Source organism: Scyliorhinus torazame, chromosome 14 (assembly GCF_047496885.1).
Source record: "Scyliorhinus torazame isolate Kashiwa2021f chromosome 14, sScyTor2.1, whole genome shotgun sequence".
NCBI classification, from domain to species: domain Eukaryota; kingdom Metazoa; phylum Chordata; class Chondrichthyes; order Carcharhiniformes; family Scyliorhinidae; genus Scyliorhinus; species Scyliorhinus torazame.
The window spans coordinates 218223959-218233711 of NC_092720.1; positions in this window are offsets into that span (position 1 = coordinate 218223959).

A 9753-nucleotide genomic window follows, 5' to 3' on the forward strand; every position below is an offset into this window, starting at 1 on the left:
CTGGAGGATACCGGGTCGGTCCCGCTAATGATATGCAAACGGTGCCTACTCTGCGTGCGGAGTGAAATGCATTGACGCCATTTTTGAGGTGACGGAGAATCACGATTTGGCGTCAAATCGGCAGCTGCCGCGATTTTGGCGTTGGAAGCTATTCTCCGCCCAATCGCATTTCACCATTTCGGCGGCAGTTAACGGAGAATCCCTCCCCCCGCTGTATGATCACTGATCTAGAATCCTTGACACTGAAACTGGATCCTCTTTGTGAATTCAACTGAACGCTGAAGTGAAGAAAAGGACACTGGGTCGCGTCTTCGGGTACACTGAGGGAGAATTCAGAATGTCCAAATTACCTAACAGCACGTCTTTCAGGGCTTGTGGGAGGAAACCGGAGCACCCGGAGGAAACCCACATAGACACAGGAGAACGTGCAGACTCCACACAAACAGTGACCCAAGCCGGGAATCGAACCTGGGACCCGGGCGCTGTGAAGCAGGAGCGCTAACCACTGTGCTACCATGCTCCCTGTGTGTGAGAGACTAGGAACAGAGGGGACCATCTCAGAGTAAGGAGTGGCCCATTGAAGACAGAGATGATGACGAATTTTGGGCGGGAATCTCCGACCCTCCACGCCGGGATCACGCCCAGTGCAGGAGCGGAGAATAGCCGTTCACGCCGGAAATCCGGCGCGACGGCGCATCCGCGATTCTCCGTGGACCCGCCAGTCGCATGCGCGCGGTTGACGTGGCGCCTGTCGGGGGTTGTTGGAAGAGGCCCCTGCGGCGATTCTCCGCGAAACTCCCGCCGGCGCGGTATTCATGTGGTACCACCCAGCGGGAGCTGGGACCCGCGGTCGTGGTGGGGGCGGGGGAATCTGACTCCAGGGGGGGCCTCAGCGGTGGCCAGGCCCGCGATCGGGGGCCACCGATTGGTGGGCCATCGCGATCTGTGGGGGACCTACCTTCCTCCGCCCGGGCCTGCTGTATGGCTCCGCCATGTCGGCGGCGCCCGAGCCGAGGTGGGCCGCCGCGCACATTCGTGGACCCGCTTGCGTCCGCTATGCGCCTGCGCGGACGCGCGGTCTGGCTAGCAGGGCCCCGCCGGCGGCCAGAGCTGCTGGACACAGGCCGGGGCTCTGCTAGCCCCCTGGAAAATGGAGAATCACCCCGTCCGGAGTGATTCTCGCCCGTTTTCCGGTGGGCATGGGGACTTTGTCCCCAGAAGGGAGATTTCCGCCCTTCTTCTCTCAGAGAGGAGTGAATCTGTGGAATTTTTTCCCGCAGAGAGCTGTAGAGGCTGGGTCGTTAAGCATGTTCACGGCTGAGATAGACAGATTTTTAATCAGCGAGGGAATCGGATTTGATTGGATTTGTTGAATTTGTTTTATTGTCACGTGTACCAAGTTACAGTGAAAAGTATTGTTCTGCGTACAGTCCAGTCCAGAATCAAGGATTTTGGGGCTAAGGCGGGATAATGGAGTGGAGGATTATATCAGATCAGCCATGACCTCATTGAATAGCGGAGCAGACTCGATGAGCCTAATGGCCAATTCTGCCTCATGGTCTTAATATGGCCGAACCTTGGGGTTGCATTTCCATGGAGGGATCTCTGGACTGTATTAAGTGGGAACCTACAGTGACCCCGGAGAAATGATTGTGGTAAAATGGCCAATATACAATTGGATACTTTAACTGAACCACAGTCAGAACCACAGACAGGCCTGAATGGAATGCGTGCACTGAGTGCTGAATTTGGTGCTTTTTGAGTGCGATAGTGAGAGTTTGGTGACCGAGGGAGTTAGGTGAGGAGGGAGTAAGGTGCTCCTTTCATTTTGTTTCTGACATTTCTGCAAAGAGTGAGAAGAGAGCCAGGAGTTCACAGAAAGTGTAACTGACTGGGAGCAGAGAAGGAGGGCGGAGATCTAGTTCGTCCACACGGCAGCTATATTCTGTAAGGTAAGAGGGGTTGGAGGCTAGGCCAGTTACATGCTCCTCCTATAGGATGTGGGTGGTGAGGGATACCACCGGTGTCCCCACTGACTATACCTGCGGGAAGTACACCCAACTTCAGCTCCTCAAAGACCGTGTTAGGGAACTGGAGCTGAAGCTGGATGAACTTCGGATCATCCGGGAGGCAGAGGGGGTGATTGAGAAGAGTTACAGGGAGGTAACCACACCCAAGGTACAGGACAAGAATAGCTGGGTTACAGTCAGGGGGAAAAAAACAAACAGGCAGACAGTGCAGGGATCCCTCGTGGCCGTTCCCCTTCAAAACAAGTATACCGTTTTGGATGCTGTTGGGGGGATGACCTACCGGGGGAAGGCCCTAGCGGTCAGGTCTCTGGCACGGAGTCTGGCTCTGGGGCTCAGAAGGGAAGGGGGGAGAATAGAAAAGCAATAGTTGTAGGAGATTCAATGGTTAGGGGAATAGATAGGAGATTCTGTGGTCGCGAGCGAGACTCCCGGAAGGTATGTTGCCTCCCGGGTGCCAGGGCCAGGGATGTCTCTGATCGTGTCTTCAGGATCCTTAAGGGGGAGGGTGAGCAGCCAGAAGTCGTGGTGCACATTGGTACCAATGACATAGGTAGGAAAAGGGGTGTGGAGGTAATAAACAAGTTTAGGGAGTTAGGCTGGAAGTTGAAAGCCAGGACAGACAGAGTTGTCATCTCTGGTTTGTTGCCGGTGCCACGTGATAGCGAGGCTAGGAATAGGGAGAGAGTGCAGTTGAACACATGGCTGCAGGAATGGTGTAGGAGGAAGGGCTTCAGGTATTTGGATAATTGGAGCGCATTCTGGGGAAGGTGGGACCTGTACAAGCAGGACGGGTTGCATCTGAACCAGAGGGGCACCAATATCCTGGGAGGGAGGTTTGCTAGTACTCTTCGGGAGGGTTTAAACTAATTTGGCAGGGGAATGGGAACCGGATTTGTAGTCCAGCAACTAAGGTAGCCGATATTCAGGACGCCAAAACATGTAATGAGGCAGTGGGGAAGGGAACACTGACAAAGGAGAATACTTGCAGGCACGGAGATGGGTTGAAATGTGTATACTTCAACGCAAGAAGCATCAGGAATAAGGTGGGTGAACTTAAGGCATGGATCAGTACTTGGGACTACGATGTGGTGGCCATCACGGAAACTTGGATAGAAGAAGGGCAGAAAAGATTGTTGGAGGTCCCTGGTTATAGATGTTTCAATAAGATTAGGGAGGGTGGTAAAAGAGGTGGGGGGTGGCATTATTAATTAGAGATAGTATAACAGCTGCAGAAAGGCAGTTCGAGGAGTATCACCCTATTGAGGTAGTATGGGTTGAAGTCAGAAATAGGAAAGGAGCAGTCACCTTGTTAGGAATTTTCTATAGGCCCCCCAATAGTAACAGAGATGTGGAGGAACAGATTGGGAAACAGATTTTGGAAAGGTGCAGAAGTCATAGGGTAGTAGTCATGGGCGACTTTAATTTCCCAAATATTGAGTGGAAACTCTTTAGATCAAATAGTTTGTATGGGGTGGTGTTTGTGCAGTGTGTCCAGGAAGCTTTTCTAACACAGTATGTAGATTGTCCGACCAGAGGAGGGGCAATATTGGATTTAGTACTGGGTAATGAACCAGGGCAAGTGGTAGATTTGTTAGTGGGGGAGCATTTTGGAGATAGTGACCACAATTCTGTGACTTTCACTTTAGTAATGGAGAGGGATAGGTACGTGCAACAGGGCAAGGTTTACAATTGGGGGAAGGGTAAATACGATGTTGTCAGACAAGAATTGAAGTGCATAAGTTGGGAACATAGGCTGGCAGGGAAGGACACAAGTGAAATGTGGAACTTGTTCAAGGAACAGGTGCTACGTGTCCTTGATATGTATGTCCCTGTCAGGCAGGGAAGAGATGGTCGAGTGAGGGAACCATGGTTGACAAGAGAGGTGGAATGTCTTGTTAAGAGGAAAAAGGTGACTTATGTAAGGCTGAGGAAACAAGGTTCAGACAGGGCATTGGAGGGATACAAGATAGCCAGGAGGGAACTGAAGAAAGGGATTAGGAGAGCTAAGAGAGGGCATGAACAATCTTTGGCGGGTAGGATCAAGGAAAACCCCAAGGCCTTTTACACATATGTGAGAAATATGAGAATGACTAGAGCGAGGGTAGGTCCGATCAAGGACAGTAGCGGGAGATTGTGTATTGAGTCTGAAGAGATAGGAGAGGTCTTGAACGAGTACTTTTCTTCTGTATTTACAAATGAGAGGGGCGATATTGTTGGAGAGGACAGTGTGAAACAGATTGGTAAGCTCGAGGAAATACTTGTTAGTAAGGAAGATGTGTTGGCATTTTGAAAAACTTGAGGATAGACAAGTCCCCCGGGCCTGACGGGATATATCCAAGGATTCTATGGGAAGCAAGAGATGAAATTGCAGAGCCGTTGGCAATTATCTTTTCATCCTCACTGTCAACAGGGGTGGTACCAGGGGATTGGAGAGTAGCGAATGTCGTGCCCCTGTTCAAAAAAGGAACTAGGGATAACCCTGGGAATTACAGGCCAGTTAGTCTTACTTCGGTGGTAGGCAAAGTAATGGAAAGGGTACTGAAGGATAGGATTTCTGAGCATCTGGAAAGACACTGCTTGATTAGGGATAGTCAGCACGGATTAATGAGGGGTAGGTCTTGCCTTACAAGTCTTATTGAATTCTTTGAGGAGGTGACCAAGCATGTGGATGAAGGTAAAGCAGTGGATGTAGTGTACATGGATTTTAGTAAGGCATTTGATAAAGTTCCCCATGGTAGGCTTATGCAGAAAGTAAGGAGGCATGGGATAGTGGGAAATTTGGCCAGTTGGATAACGAACTGGCTAACCGATAGAAGTCAGAGAGTGGTGGTGGATGGCAAATATTCAGCCTGGATCCCAGTTACCAGTGGCGTACCGCAGGGATCAGTTCTGGGTCCTCTGCTGTTTGTGATTTTCATTAATGACTTGGATGAGGGAGTTGAAGGGTGGGTCAGTAAATTTGCAGACGATACGAAGATTGGTGGAGTTGTGGATAGTAAGGAGGGCTGTTGTCGGCTGCAAAGAGACATAGATAGGATGCAGAGCTGGGCTGAGAAGTGGCAGATGGAGTTTAACCCTGAAAAGTGTGAGGTTGTCCATTTTGGAAGGACAAATTTGAATGCGGAATACAGGGTTAACGGTAGAGTCCTTGGCAATGTGGAGGAGCAGAGAGATCTTGGGGTCTATGTTCATACATCTTTGAAAGTTGCCACTCAAGTGGATAGAGCTGTGAAGAAGGCCTATGGTGTGCTCGTGTTCATTAACAGAGGGATTGAATTTAAGAGCCGTGAGGTGATGATGCAGCTGTACAAAACTTTGGTAAGGCCACATTTGGAGTACTGTGTACAGTTCTGGTCGCCTCATTTTAGGAAGGATGTGGAAGCTCTGGAAAAGGTGCAAAGAAGATTTACCAGGATGTTGCCTGGAATGGAGAGTAGGCCTTACGAGGAAAGGTTGAGGGTGCTAGGCCTTTTCTCATTAGAGCGGAGAAGGATGAGGGGCGACTTGATAGAGGTTTATAAGATGATCAGGGGAATAGATAGAGTAGACAGTCAGAGACTTTTTCCCAGGGTGGAACACACCATTACAAGAGGACATAAATTTAAGGTGAAAGGTGGAAGATATAGGAGGGATATCAGAGATAGGTTCTTTACCCAGAGAGTAGTGGGGGCATGGAATGCACTGCCTGTGGAAGTAGTTGAGTCGGAAACATTAGGGACCTTCAAGCGGCTACTGGATAGGTACATGGATTATGGTAAAATGATATAGTGTAGATTTATTTGTTCTTAAGGGCAGCACGGTAGCATTGTGGATAGCACAATTGCTTCACAGCTCCATGGTCCCAGGTTCGATTCCGGCTTGGGTCTTTGTCTGTGCGGAGTCTGCACGTCCTCCCCGTGTCTGCGTGGGTTTCCTCCGGGTGCTCCGGTTTCCTCCCACAGTCCAAAGATGTGCGGGTTAGGTGAATTGGCCAATGATAAATTGCCCTTAATGTCCAAATTGCCCTTGGTGTTGGGTGGAGGTGTTGAGTTTGGGTAGGGTGCTCTTTCCAAGAGCCGGTGCAGACTCAAAGGGCCGAATGGCCTCCTTCTGCACTGTAAATTCAATGATAATCTATGATTAATCTAGGACAAAGGTTCGGCACAACATCGTGGGCCGAAGGGCCTGTTCTGTGCTGTATTTTCTATGTTCTATGTTCTATGTTCTATGTGACGACCGGTTCTCCACATCCTCCACCTTCTCCTCCAACTGCTTCTGGTGGTCCTGCATCAGTCCCATCTCCACTGCCATCGAGGTGACCTGCTCGTCGAGCTCCCCCGCCAACTCCTCCAACGTCTGGATTGCCCGACCCTGAGCTGCCAGTCTCGTCTCCACGCGGTCAACCACAGCCTTGATCGAGTCAACCGCCTGGACCAGGTCCTCCAGACTCTCCTTTCGTTGCTGGGTGAACTCCTCATTCAAGAAGCTCACCAGCTGCTCCGTCGACCACTGAGCCGGCAAGGCCGCTTCCTGCCCCTTCGCCATCTCCACGTGCATTTCCAGCTCCACACCCACTTCGACCAACTTGTTCCTTCTTTTTCGGGCACTTCTGGTCCTCAGCTCCATAAACTAGAGGGTCAATCTCCTCGACTCACACTCCTGAACCTTTTTCCACTTGAAAACCGGGGGCAAAGCCCAAAAAAGACCGCCACGAGCAGGAGCGACCAAATGTGCGACCACTCACTCCGTGGCTGTCACCGGAAGACTGGTAGGACATGAACTTTACTGAAACTCAGTGCAAGTTGGGAAAATTACTCAGCAAAGTGTTTATGGTCAATTTGTAATCAACTATTTACAAGATTTGCGATGAGAGTAAAAAGCTGTCAGGAGCAGATGGTGTCCTGTCCATCGGAAGATTCAACAGCCCTTTCCCGTCCCAGTGTGGAGAGAAATGCTGGATGTCATTAACCCTGGTAAAACTCAGATAAGTTCCTCTGTCCTGATTTATATCTTGGGCTGGATTCTCCGCCGTCAGGATTCTCCATTTTGCCGGCAGCCCGGAGGTTTCCCGATGGTGTGGGGCTGCCCCACAATGGGGAACCCCATTGACCAGCCGGCGGGACGGAGAATCCCGCCGGCGGGGGGGAACCTGAAATCCGGTGCGGCCGGACGGAGAATCCCGCCGCCGGGGTGAACCTGAAATCCGGGGCGGCCGGACGGAGAATCCCGCCGGCGGGGTGAACCTGAAATCCGGTGCGGCCGGACGGAGAATCCCGCCGGCGGGGTGAACCTGAAATCCGGGGCGGCCGGACGGAGAATCCCGCCGGCGGGGTGAACCTGAAATCCGGTGCGGCGGGACGGAGAATCCCGCCGGCGGGGTGAACCTGAAATCCGGGGCGGCGGGACGGAGAATCCCGCCGGCGGGGTGAACCTGAAATCCGGGGCGGCGGGACGGAGAATCCCGCTCCTTATATTTGAATCATTATATATATAAATATCAAAGAGAGTTTATGTTTAAATGATTTTTTATAAAGAAATGAGGATAAAAATGGTCCTGATTGGAATTAAAGTCTGATTCATGCACCTAATCCACTTTCTAAACATCATTCCCAGCTCGGTCAGCTGAAACTGTCGGCTCCCCAAACATCACCAATACAGGAACTCTCAGATGAAGCTCTGTCTCCAGAACCCATCCATACTTTACAAACTTCAACAAGTGGAAACTCCGCCATTCCCAGCTGAACCTTTCCTCCCTGAAAATCCTCATCCTCCTGATACATCTCCACCTTGTGGACCAGACTCGTGTCCATGACCAAGGTTGGTGCAGGAAGCCTGGGAATGAGGCTTTGTCTGCCTGTTGAGGGAGGAGGAGAGCTGAGGGGGATGGAGTCAGCTGCTGTTCACTGTGGACCTGGGGAACAAGCCCTGGATTGCAATCCATTTCCTCAAAGTGTCAGCAAAGCCCATTTTCTCAATTGCCTTGAGGAAACATTGCACTCGCTCCAGATGAATACCTTTTATACATCCAGGGAGAGGATTAAGGTAGAGGTTTGTCTGTGGAGGATCACATTGAATAACCACCTCCACATGTGGCCTCATATCAAATATTATGGCCGGGATTCTCCATTTGGGAGAGTAAGGGCGCGATTCAACTAAAAGGGAACAAAGTCCCGGAGCGAGGGTATTTAACCGTGTGTTTCCCGGCGCTCGCAGTGCCGAGAAACTCATGGCGATAAAACGCCCCCCACGTTGGGTAAGGTGCCTGTGGGGAACGCGGGGCCGAGGCCGCACATCGCCCCGTTTTGTGCAGTGAGGAGCTCCGCTCGCTGGCCCCCAGCCACATCCCCAGAACACCCCGGAGCACCAGTCCGGGGAAGACAGCGACTTCTCGTCACTGCTGTCACCTGCACCCTCCACCATCACAGAGACTATCACCTCAGGGGGCATTTTAGTGTAGAGGCTCCTGGGTCACCTTCTGGTGCTCACTTCACACAGGCTGCAGCACATCAGGTGGAGGCAGGGACTCCCGAGGGAGTGGGCGGTCGGAGGGCTGCCCGATCCCAGGAAGCAGCTGTAATCCGGACAGGGATCGAGCTTCTGGAATGTACGGCGGGGGCAGGGCCCCAGGACACTTGAACGTCCCACCTGGGGTCCCCCTCAGTGAGAGGTGGCAGGAAACAGGGCCAGAAGTGTGAGGCCTCCGTGTATGTCAGCTTACCCAGTGAGTGAGCCGTTACCACTCACTATCTCCCCAAACCCCCTCCCCACAAGCTATATGGGCCTGTGAGGCGGATTGGCCGGCACACATGCAGGGATGACCCGGGTGGACAGTGGAATGTGATCCTAAAGGCAGGAGTCAGACTGTATCAAACGATGAGGAGATCCAGAGCTCATCTCCCAGCGAGTCGTCATCATCCTCCGTCCCGCGGACAAGACCCGCTGATACTGCCAACCCAGCGCCAACACCCTGTGGTGATGCTGGTAGGACCCTCGGAGGGAGGGAGGAGAAGCTGGGGTAGTGGGATGGAGTGAGGGAGGAGGGACAGGGAAGGGAGGAGCCACGGGAAAGGGAGGAGCGACAGGGAATGGAGGAGGGACAGGGAAGGGAGGAGGGACAGGGAAGGGAGGAGGAACAGGGAATGGAGGAGCGACAGGGAATGGAGGAGGGACAGGGAAGGTGGAGTGAAGGGAGGAGGGACAGGGCCTGTGATGTGGGAGGCTCTATCCTCACCGATCATCCCTATCGACAGGGGTACCAGTGGGTGCCGAAACCCGTGTCAGCGGCCTGTGTCCTGTTTCCTCCAGTGGGGTTTACTGTGGGTCTCCTCACTGGGTGGGCTGTGTGCTATCCCACCAGCATGGTGGCACCTGGTCGTGGAGTGGAGAGGGTAACCGTGTGCCTCCAATCGCCTCCATGCTTAGAGGCTTGTGTGTGGGCAGGTCCTACAGATGGGGGTGAGGCTGGGCAGTGTGTGTCTGCTGGGAGCTTAGCTGCAGTGTGATGTGGGTCCTGGGTGTGACACATCCACCCTATCCCTGTAACCCAATAACCCTTCCTCATCTTTTTGGTCACTAAGGACAATTTATCATGGCCAATCCATCTAATCTGCACGTCTTTGGACTGTGGGAGGAAACCGGAGCACCCGGAGGAAACCCACGCAGACGCAGGGAGAACGTGCAGACAAACAGTAAAATGAAACTGCTGTACATTTTGCCAGAACTTTCTGTTTTTGTTATTAATTTG